At 40.9% G+C, this 12,825-nt stretch overlaps 1 protein-coding gene across 1 annotated transcript in view; it reads right to left on the reverse strand.

The window, feature by feature from the left end:
* Nucleotides 1-12,825, reverse strand: part of LOC124257304 (kin of IRRE-like protein 1) — a 295,543-nt gene that overhangs the window by 132,954 nt on the left and 149,764 nt on the right. The window contains exon 4 of the mRNA XM_046691339.1: nt 6,488-6,538. The gene's annotated coding sequence lies outside the window, so the exon portion shown is untranslated. The remainder of the gene's footprint in view (nt 1-6,487; nt 6,539-12,825) is intronic.

Consider the following 12,825-nt stretch of genomic DNA (forward strand, 5'->3'; position numbering starts at 1 on the left):
TTATAACACTGGCAGGTAACTGATGTACAGTGGATGGCCTTTATAACACTGGAAGGTCACTGATGTACAGAGAATGGGCCTTTATAACACTGGGAGTTTTTTTCTGTCGTGACTTTAATAACCCTGAAAATTGCCTCAAGTGATCACTCCTGTCACTACTCTGAGTTTTATTGAAACATTACCAGGAAAGAGAACGTCGGTGCCATAAACAATTGCAGTGTTCCTGCAATGGACAATTTCTACTGTATAACTGACCTCAGGTATGTCAGAGGAATCTGCTTCACAAAGACAAGGATGATTATGTTCATGGAGGTATGAAGTTACTGAACTCATCTTTGTTCTCGAATACCCTCCATAAAGGTTAACAAGTTTAGCTGGAGTGATCCATAACTTGTGTAATGTGCAGTCTTGGCAACCTACAACAGGTCTGTCTATCACCCCTTCACCTAGCACACGATCATCCCGATATAACAGGGCTGACCACATTCTTAAACTGATCATAGACTCCAGGTCTACTTATTTCAAACAAATCTCATTCCCTACAATCCTGGTTAGTTCTTACATGTCACTATTGTGGGTGTAAGTTCCCATGCTGCCAGTCTGTCTGAACTGTAGGCTTGGCTGGCTGAGGTGTGGAGATGTCCAGCCACCATTGATCACAGACATCACTCATACCTTGGCTGGCTCCAACACAACTTTTTGCTGTCACTCCTGATTACTCCTGAAATCTGTTATATCCTCCTGCGTCAAGCTGATACCTCTGCCCATCACCTCCACCCTAGCCAGGACACATCCCAGAAGCCATCAGCTCCTCCAGCATGATCTGCTGCAGAGTTCTCACTCATACATCACTTGTAATACAGAACAAGTCTACATTTCACCCAACTGCTTTGCTTGCACTGACAATTTAAGTGTAACCTGAGACTGGCTGAGAATCAGTTTATACAATACATGGAACAAAATGTTGTCTGACCTGAACCACAGAATCACATTACACCTTTAAGGGTGTACTGAATTAACACAATCAAGTACTAACTCCCTTCAGCCAGCTAGGAACTTGACCCATCTCATCAACCAACTACAGAACTACCACTTTCAGACACACCACTACTGTACGATGGGTAACAGAGGACACCAGATGGATGAAGCCCATATATATACTGCTGAGAATGACCAGTGCAAACAACTACGGAATGTATACATTCTGTTGCAGATGATGCTAAAACGCTTTCTCACAAATCATCATTTTCATTTTCTGCATTAATGTTACTTTCAATGAAAGTTGATCACAGCAAACCCAATTCCGGACCCAAAAATCATATCACAATATAACATGACATTAGCCAGAAGGATTTGGACATCATCAAACTTGGTCTTACTTTGCCTTGATTATTTTGTCCAGGCAGGGAAGCGATCTAACCAAAGGTTCCAAAATTGTCTAACTTCATTAGCTGTTCTGGAAAACTGGTGAGAAATTATATCTCCAAATTATTTTCTAGTTTATGCTGGATTAATTAAGTTATTTACATTGTCGTGTTCCTGCATGGTGGAGTGCGTCTGGGACAGATGGTTGAGGGGAGAGAGTGCACCTGTAGCACCTGATACCCAGGCTACGGCACAAGGGGACTCAGCTACTTCCTCCCAATACAGTAGCGGCTACAGGTAGTCTAACAAGGCTGTTATCTACAAAAACACATACCATCAACAGTTCACACGGACCATGTACCTCATTACTCCAAAAACATCAGTAGTAGGTGTATTCTGTTGTCTTAAAGTGGTTCAACAATTTCTATTTTAGTTAACATAATACTGACTCTGTCAAAGCAGTGAATGTGTACTATTCACTGGGATACCTATCTACAAGTACCTTCAACAAGCCATCTGTTTCCACATTATCAAGCCTCAGTCTTGTATTACATAGTACCAGTCAACTGTGGTAACTTTGTTCTGCGTCCATCATATCTCTGTGCAGATTGATGACAACCCTTCTGAACAAACATGATTTATGGACTGATACAGTACCAATCACACAAAGTGATACCACCTTTCAGTTTTGATACTGAGGACTGATGTTGGCTGTTGTTTGTTTCAGACTGCCCCAGGTATGGGTGTATGAAGACTGACAAGGAGGTTCTCAGCCATCATTGTTCTTCCATCTGCTACAACAAGGTAGCACTGTAATGAGCTGTCCCTGAACCTGGGAAGGCAGGTGGTTTGTTACATGGAAATTGTGTGGCATGTTATTGATAAAGTAATCTCAGTAATCGAAGGCATAGTCAAGTATTCTGTCATTGTGCAAGTTAGCTGAATGATTTGGATATGGATAGCTGTAGAAGCTGACAATGTAATGAATTTGTGTCGGAAAGCACATTGCAACAATCAATACATAGTCTAGCTGGCACATTCAGAGTCCAATATCATACAGGTGTTTAGAGGGAAAGGGAGGGGCTATGTCTACTCGTATGGCATGCATGGAAACATGCACTTCAAACATTGGTGTTCGAAATTACCCTTATATACTGAATCTGACATGGATTTGATACTGTACATGTTTGTACAAGAATTCATAACTTGTTACTATGGCCCAGACATACACCACTGAGATTCTTCCCTGAGAAACATACAAACAAGACTGACTGTCTAACACCCTGCACTACAGATGTAAGTGGACACCCAGTACTACAGATATATGTGGACACCCTGTACTACAGATGTAAGTGGACACCCTGTACTACAGATGTAAGAGGACACCAGTACACAGATGTATATGGACACCCAGTGCTACAGTTGTATGTGGACACCCTGTAGTACATATGTATGTGGACAACCTGTAGTACAGATGTATGTGGACACCCTGTACAACAGATATTTGTGGACACCCAGTACTACAGATGTGTGTGGACACCTTGTACTACAAATGTATGTAGACACCCTGTAGTACAGATTATGTGGACACCCTGTACAACAGATATTTGTGGACACCCAGTACTACAGATGTATGTGGACACCCTGTAGTACACATGTATGTGGACACCCAGTACTACAGATGTGTGTGGACACCTTGTACTACAGATGTATGTAGACACCCTGTAGTACAGATTATGTAGACACCCTGTACAACAGATATTTGTGGACACCCATTACTACAGATGTATGTGGACACCCTGTAGTACACATGTATGTGGACACCCAGTACTACAGATGTGTGTGGACACCTTCTACTACAGATGTATGTGATCATCCTGTACTTGTAAGACCAGGATAGAGTGGTGACTGTGTTATCCAGCCCCTGGCCTAGTCAGGGTACACACGGGAGATCTCTTGTCATTATCCATAAGAGAAAGAGAGTATTAAGTGTCTATTCTTGACATTCATCCCTCACAGAATTGGTTCGGGTCAACCACTGGTCCAGGGAGGACCAGAATTACCAGGCCGAGATTGGTGAAACAGTGAGGGTTGCCTTAAAGGTAGACTAATAGTATAGTCCAGGCAGGCTAATGGTATACATATACAGTAGAACACGGATATAACGAACTCCAAGGGACCAAGAAATTTAGTTTGCTATATCCGTTGTTCGTTATTCACATTTGACCGCCATCTTGGATTGTAGAGATGAGGACATTCACAGACATTACCTATATCATGTTGATAAATATGAAGTTTATTTTTATAATAAAATTGAAATAATACAACTACAACTTAAATAAATTTATTTTATTTTTTAATGAAAATGCAAGGTTGTTGAATGGGTTAAACACGATATGTTTGTTTTGTTAATTAATTAATGACCATCAATCAATGTTGATTCACCGCCAACAAGATTGATGTATACTGTACCGCTAAGTGGCTGTGCTGACACTGAGTGAGTTCGCTAATCACGTCCTTAATTGGGTCTTGGGGGTAGTAAATCAGTTCGCTATAGCCGTTAATTCGCTACTCACGAGTTCGTTATTCGCGTATAATTTCAATGATATTATAAAGGACTGTTGATGGGACTTTTAAATTTGTTCGCTATATCCGTTTGTACGCTATATCCGTGTTCGCTATATCCATGTTCTACTGTATATATGTGTGTATGAAAGAAACAAGTAACTACATTTGAAAATGTGACATGAGAATTCCAGAACCTACAGATAGATGTGTTTCGCCTTGGAACACAGCATCACAACAAGTGTTGGGTGGAGTGCAACATCATTCAAGCAAGCGATGTGTTGATGATGCTGAATCTTTTATACTTCTCTTGAAGACTTTTTTCCCTAAGCAGCTGAGTTTAAAATGTACCAGCAATGAAAGTATACAGAGCAGGGAGACTAGGAACCATTCTCCTTTTAGTAAGGAAAACTAAACAAAAGTTCATCTGGTTTATAACTGTACTGACAGTATAATCTGCATATTGTTTGATCCATGTTTTGTACAAATAAGGAGACACTTTGTGTTTGAGTTTACGTACGACCAGATGGTTCCTCACAGTACAAGCCCTCTGTGTAGGAATCATTACTTCATATAAGCTTGTTCATATGTACATGACACTCATTATTCTACATGACATATGCATGACATTCTCATGAACAGATACAGGAATTCATGACTCATTCAATAGCTAAATCTAAATATCATTAATAGAAAATGTGATTCGGTTGCAGGGTGATGTTTTGGGGTTCCTTATATCAATGTTTTGATTTATCGATCATGTCTCCAGAATTGCTGTGTATGGGCTTCAGAGGGTTCCCCACACAGCAAGCATTTACACAGGTTTATCCATTATGTGTAGCTTCAGTAAGTTGTTCATGGATGTTCTGAATATGAGACTAAATATTGTTCTTACAAACAACAGAGAAGTATAGGAAATCAAAGTGTGTAGCATATTTATCCTGAGCATGCAGAAGAAGAAACTTGATCTGGACTCTTGTTTTGATGAAATTATTTGATAGAAAATATGGAAAAAACAAAAGTAAAAGGTATTAATAATGGTGGAAGATAGTATAGGAAAACTGATTCCAGATGATATACAAATATATTAATAATACCACCATGGTTTATTTCAGTAGGTTATCAGTATGGACGAGCACTTTGAGACAAGTACTTTTACTAGGTTCTTATCAATATCAATGTTTAACGGTTACCTTTTGACTAGTTCTTTGAGATTTTTTATACCAAAGTTGTTCTATTTTATTCCTCAGTGGGGCAACCTGGAGATTGTATATTGTAAGAAGGCTGTATATCTAGGAGCAGAAGTTAAGGCACAACAGCCACTGTGTCAGGCCGTGTCAGCAGATGTGTTTATATATATCTTACTATGTCTGTTAAATACTGGATGCTGAAATTGTTATATAAATAATCTTTATGTGAAGAAATGTTATAACATGCTTTTAAACATGGAAGGTAACGCCTGTAACATGCCAGCATTTAGGGCTAAGCATATGTATATACATGTCGGTGCATTTGTGCCCTTGCTCAGTCACATTAAGAAACTGGCAGGTATATCGGAGAAACAATGAGTGAAGGATATGGAATATATGTAAACTGACATATACAGAAGATGAACATAATGTCTTGCTCTTATGTAAACAAAATATAGGATTGCAAGGTTTGTTCATTCTTTTTAAAATGTTACGAATATATAAACAATCCACAAACATATCTTTCATAGCTCGATGACAGTGAAGGTGGACTCGAAACAATAAGGTTGGACATCAGCAACTCTACCTTCCAGCTGCCGATCATGTCTGACCAACCAGAAACAATAGGGTTGGACATCAGCAACTCTACCTTCCAGCTGCCGATCATGTCTGACCAACCAGAAACAATAAGGTTGGACATCAGCAACTCTACCTTCCAGCTGCCGATCATGTCTGACCAACCAGAAACATTAAGGTTGGACATCAGCAACTCTACCTTCCAGCTGCAGATCATGTCTGACCAACCAGAAACAATAAGGTTGGACATCAGCAACTCTACCTACTAGATGCAGATCATGTCTGACCATCAGCGGTTTTCAATCTTCACAGGAATCTTCACAAAAAACAGCTTTCTACATAACATGAGACTTGAATAACATGGCTTAGACTTCCATTACAGGACCTGCTATGAAACCTGTAGTACATGGCACAAACTTGACCATTATCTCAAACTCCTTCATACAACACAGACTAAGGGCAAAAAACATGTTTAATCAAAACAACATTTCAGTTGTCTGTTACAGGTTAACACAGCTGGGATTGCTGATGGTGTAATATCTCCAATCAGTTCCACATATTTAAGGCATGAGACACCTGTCCCACCTCATCTAATCAGAAATGGTTAAGTGGTATAATCACAGATATTACAGGTACCTGTATGACAGGGCTGCAAGGAAAACAAAGGTCTGTCAATCAGATGAAATCGGCAAACCTTTTGGCTAAACTGCCTTACTTAATCTTTTTCTGTGCTGCTAATTTCATGTGTAAATTATTGATGCTGATCAATGTGCTGTAAACATCTCACTTACCTCACAGATTATGTCCTGCCTTGTTGAGGTACACTCACATCCACTGCAGTTCTGAAACAAGCGGAAATGATGTGAACAAGGTTGTTTGGGCATGCATGGGATCGGGAAGCTGATTAGCCCCAGAATATATGGTATTGACTTTTATCTAAACTTAGACTCAGGATGGAAGAACACTTAAAATATCAACATTCAATTAGTGAAATAACAGTGAACTATTTGAAGTATATAAACAATAGCTTCTGAACTATGAGGAGTTATGGATTTCCTCCTCATGCCAGCCACAATGTTCCTAATACCTATGGGGGGACATAATCAGTGATACAACAGAGGGGATAATATACTTGTGATTTTAAAAAACTGCATGTCAACCGTGTTAGATGCCTGACTTGTGTCCAGCACTGACCCTTGCCTGAAGGGTATGATGATACAACAGGGCAGACAGGCAGACAGGCAAACATCGAAAGCATTCAGTCCTCTACGTGTTGGCAGGGCTCACTTGGCTCTGTGTAACAAAGTCATCTCACTGCTGGGTTTCATAAGTGTATATTACCCACAAAACAATTACACCACAACTTATCACGGCTGGAATCCTCTATTAGCGTTTACAAACAACCAGCATGTGTGCATTAATCAGTTGTATTTGTGACATACTTCACAGATGAGTGGTCTACTGTGGAGTCCAGTCTGTGTGCATCATCAGAACCTGGGAATGGATACCTGGTATGTCGATGGTCCTGTTTGCCAGCAGGTATTGATAAAATGTCTCCAAACTTATTTCCTCTGCTATTTCAATGTACAATTTATGACATAGGATATTATGTTTCTTCATGGATTGAAGAACAACGAAATGTCAGGTGTTCTGTGTTTCATTTTAATATGGCTGTAATCCCTTGCTCTAGGGACATACTTACATGTACGGATATAATGTCACATACTTTCATCATATTCTTTACCAGACTATTGATCACTTATTGATTTCAGTAAAACAATGCTGAACACAAGAACATGTGACATATACCTTCAAGTGTGCAGTTTGTATACTGTTATTTCAGCTTGCTATAGCTGACTACCCCAAACACTGTAATTATACCCTTGGAGGGATGGTTGCTGAGATGCATGGACCTACCACAACTGTAAATCTGGTCAAGGTATTACTGCCTAGCTTGTCGTCCATCACATTTTGCGAAGATTTAAGTCTTGGGTTGCTTGATTTTGCCTTGCCAGAACCCTATTCCAAGTACTCCGAAACATATCGGCTAAGAGCAGCAGCTCCAGTACAAACATCTTCATTACAGTATGTCAAGTGATATGATGACTGACTCTTGTCATAGAAAAGTTCCCATTGGAACTACAACACCATTGGTAGAGACACTGTCCTCATATGTGCCTGGGTTACAACATGATTGGTAGAGACACTGTCCTCATATGTACCTGGGTTACAACATGATTGGTAGAGACACTGTCCTCATATGTACCTAGGATACAACATGATTGGTAGAGACACTGTCCTCATAAGTACCTCGGATACAACACGATTGGTAGAGACACTGTCCTCATATGTACCTGGGTTACAACATGATTGGTAGGGACACTGTCCTCATATGTACCTGGGTTACAACATGATTGGTAGAGACACTGTCCTCATAAGTACCTCAGATACAACATGATTGGTAGGGACACTGTCCTCATATGCACCTGGGCTAAAAAATGACTGGTAGAGACACTGTCCTCATATGTACCTAGGATACAACATGATTGGTAGAGACACTGTCCTCATATGTACCTGAGCTACAACATGAGTGGTAGGGATGCTGTCCTCATACGTACCTAGGCTACAACATGATTGGTAGAGACACTGTCCTCATACGTACCTAGGCTACAACATGACTGGTAGAGACACTATCCTCATACATACCTAAGATACAACATGATTGGTAGAGACACTGTGTGTCCTCATATGTACCTAGGCTACAACATGACTGGTAAGGACACTGTCCTCATACATACCTAAGATACAACATGATTGGTAGAGACACTGTCCCCATATGTACCTAGGCTACAACATGACTGGGAGGGACACTGTCCTCATACATACCTAGGCTACAACATGACTGGTAGGGACACTGTCCTCATACGTACCTAGGATACAACACGATTGGTAGAGACACTGTCCTCATACGTACATAGGCTACAACATGATTGGTAGAGACACTGTCCTCATATGTACCTAGGATACAACATGACTGGTAGGGACACTGTCCTCATACGTACCTAGGATACAACATGATTGGTAGAGACACTGTCCTCATATGTATCTAGGCTACAACATGACTGGTAGAGACACTGTCCTCATACGTACCTAGGCTAGAACATGACTGGTAAGGACACTGTCCTCATACGTACCTAGGATACAACATGATTGGTAGAGACACTGTCCCCATATGTACCTAGGCTACAACATGACTGGGAGGGACACTGTCCTTATACGTACCTAGGCTACAACATGACTGGTAGGGACACTGTCCTCATACGTACCTAGGATACAACACGATTGGTAGAGACACTGTCCTCATGCGTACATAGGCTACAACATGATTGGTAGAGACACTGTCCTCATACGTACCTAGGCTACAACATGATTGGTAGAGACACTGTCCTCATATGTACCTGAGCTACAACATGAGTGGTGGAGACACTGTCCTCATATATACCTGAGCTACAACATGATTGGTAGAGACACTGTCCTCATATGTACCTAGGATACAACATGATTGGTAGGGATGCTGTCCTCATATGTACCTTGGCTACAACATGATTTGTAGAGATGCTGACCTTTTCCATTAATTGTACAAATGTAATAGATTTTAAATGTTGGTTTACATGCTTGTTATTTATATTTGATCTGTAATATGAGAAACGACTGCAAGTTGCCAAGTTCATGTGCTGAAATATAACCTCTCAATATATCTAACTTATCTTATGTACACATGTCAGATCAAATCTATTGAGTATTTACAAAAAAATCATACGTACAAGTTTAAGGAACAGATATAATAGGAATTGAGTTTTCACATAAATATTTGAGTTACTTACAGAGATACGCAGCTTATCTGTCCCTCTGTTACTTCCTATGCTGATACAGTAACATGTTTCCCCTTCCACATTACAGTGTATTTCCACACTTTGTACATCGTGATGAAACTTGAAACAAGCTCAGTTTTTCACTAATCAGAAGGGTTGATCAGCTTGTGTGAGACAGTAATCCAGTACAGTATCTGACAGTGCCACAAAGGATTACAATACATGACCCACTGAATGATGGACTGGATGTATATTTACCATGCCTTCAGACTTTGTCATAAACACTTCTTACAATGTTAAAATATCTTTAAAGACATTTCTCAATGAATATAACATAGACCTGGGACAAAATGAACATCTGAAAGTGATAGTCACAAGTTTTTAGATAAATTTGTCTTTGTTACACCACGTGTTGGCCCTTACTGGACTCTACTAACAGCCCTGGTGTACAGTACCTGGTGTACAGTACCCCTTATACAGTACCTGGTGTAAAAGTACCCAGGATACAGTACCCTGTATATAGTACCTGGTAAACAGTACCTGGTATACAGCACCTGGTGTAAAGTACCCAGGATACAGTACCCTGTATATAGTACCTGGTAAACAGTACCTGGTGAACAGTACCTGGTATACAGTATCTGGTATACAGTACATGGTGTACAGTATCTGGTATACAGTACCTGATGTACAGTACCTGGTGTACAGTACCCGGTATACAGTACCCTGTATATAGTACCTGGTATACAGTACCTGGTGTACAGTACCCTGTATACAGTATCCGGTATACAGTACATGGTGTACAGTACCTGGTATACAGTACCTGGTGTACAGTACCCTGTATACAGTATCCGGTATACAGTACCTGGTGTACAGTACCTGGTATACAGCACCTGGTGTAAAGTACCCAGGATACAGTACCCTGTATATAGTACCTGGTGACCAGTACCTGGTATACAGTATCTGGTATACAGTACATGGTGTACAGTATCTGGTATACAGTACCTGATGTACAGTACCTGGTGTACAGTACCCGGTGTACAGTACCCGGTATACAGTACCCTGTATATAGTACCTGGTATACAGTACCTGGTGTACAGTACCCTGTATACAGTATCCGGTATACAGTACATGGTGTACAGTATCTGGTATACAGTACCCTGTATATAGTACCTGGTATACAGTACCCAGTATCCAGTACCCTGTATATAGTACCTGGTATACAGTACCTGGTATACAGTACCCGGTATACAGTACCTGGTGTACAGTACCCAGAATACCGTACCTCGTGTACAGTACCCAGTATACAGTACCTGGTGTACAGTACCCAATGTACAGTGCATGTGTACAGTACCTGTGTACAGTACCCGGTATACAGTACCTGATGTATGGTACCTGGTGTACAGTACCTGGTGTTCAGTACCTGGTATACAGCACCTGGTGTACAATACCCAGAATACCGTATCTGGTGTACAGTACCTGGTATACAGTACCCTGTATACAGTACCTGGTGTACAGTACCCAGAATACCGTACCTGGTGTACAGTACCCAGTATACAGTACCATGTGTACAGTACCCAATGTACAGTGCCTGTGTACAGTACCCGGAATACAGTACCTAAAGTATGGTACCTGGTGTACAGTACCTGGTGTACAGTACCCAGTATACAGTACCTGGTGTACAACACTACAACAATACAGGGTGTACAGTACCTGGTATACAGTACCCAGTGTACAGTACCCGGTATACAGTACCCAGTGTACCAGTTCTTGGGATAGAACACGGACACCAGTACCTGGGATAGAACACAGACACTAGTACCTTGGATAGAACATGGACACCAGTACCTGGGATAGAACACGGACACCAGTACCTGGGATAGAACATGGACACCAGTACCTGGGATAGAACAACGGACACCAGTACCTGGGATAGAACAACAGACACCAGTGCTTGGTGAGACAGTAACAGCTTCATAGAAGGCTGAAGGGGAGACATCAAAGTGCCCAATTTACATTCCCATTAAAGTAATGTGAAATCCCTTTAGGAGAGATGATCATAGACATTTAATGAGCTGAGTGTGTGTGCTTGGCATGTTTTAACGACAGTATATTTGTGGTTCAAAACACTTGCATACAAAGAGTCCATCATGTTTTCTCATTTATCTGTGTGTGGCCAATTAGTCCCAGGTCAGCCTCCTGATGATGAAGGTGGTACTGAACATGGAGGACATGCTGTCCAGTGCCTGGAGTGGGCCTCCCCCTCCTCCAAGTGATGTTGTTGGACATGTGTTCTCTCTCTCCCTCCCCTTACTATGTTTCCTCCCCATTTCTTCATATGTACCTAGGCTACAACATGACTGGTAGAGACACTGTCCTCATACGTACCTAGGCTAGAACATGACTGGTAAGGACACTGTCCTCATACGTACCTAGGATACAACATGATTGGTAGAGACACTGTCCCCATATGTACCTAGGCTACAACATGACTGGGAGGGACACTGTCCTTATACGTACCTAGGCTACAACATGACTGGTAGGGACACTGTCCTCATACGTACCTAGGATACAACACGATTGGTAGAGACACTGTCCTCATGCGTACATAGGCTACAACATGATTGGTAGAGACACTGTCCTCATACGTACCTAGGCTACAACATGATTGGTAGAGACACTGTCCTCATACGTACCTAGGATACAACATGATTGGTAGAGACACTGTCCCCATATGTACCTAGGCTACAACATGACTGGGAGGGACACTGTCCTTATATGTACCTAGGCTACAACATGATTGGTAGAGACACTGTCCTCATATGTACCTAGGATACAACATGATTGGTAGGGATGCTGTCCTCATATGTACCTTGGCTACAACATGATTTGTAGAGATGCTGACCTTTTCCATTAATTGTACAAATGTAATAGATTTTAAATGTTGGTTTACATGCTTGTTATTTATATTTGATCTGTAATATGAGAAACGACTGCAAGTTGCCAAGTTCATGTGCTGAAATATAACCTCTCAATATATCTAACTTATCTTATGTACACATGTCAGATCAAATCTATTGAGTATTTACAAAAAATCATGCATTACAAGTTTAAGGAACAGATATAATAGGAATTGAGTTTTCACATAAATATTTGAGTTACTTACAGAGATACGCAGCTTATCTGTCCCTCTGTTACTTCCTATGCTGATACAGTAACATGTTTCCCCTTCCACATTACAGTGTATTTCCACACTTTGT

This window comes from Haliotis rubra, unplaced genomic scaffold (assembly GCF_003918875.1).
Source record: "Haliotis rubra isolate DU_JTF1 unplaced genomic scaffold, ASM391887v1 Scf657, whole genome shotgun sequence".
Lineage (NCBI taxonomy): Eukaryota > Metazoa > Mollusca > Gastropoda > Lepetellida > Haliotidae > Haliotis > Haliotis rubra.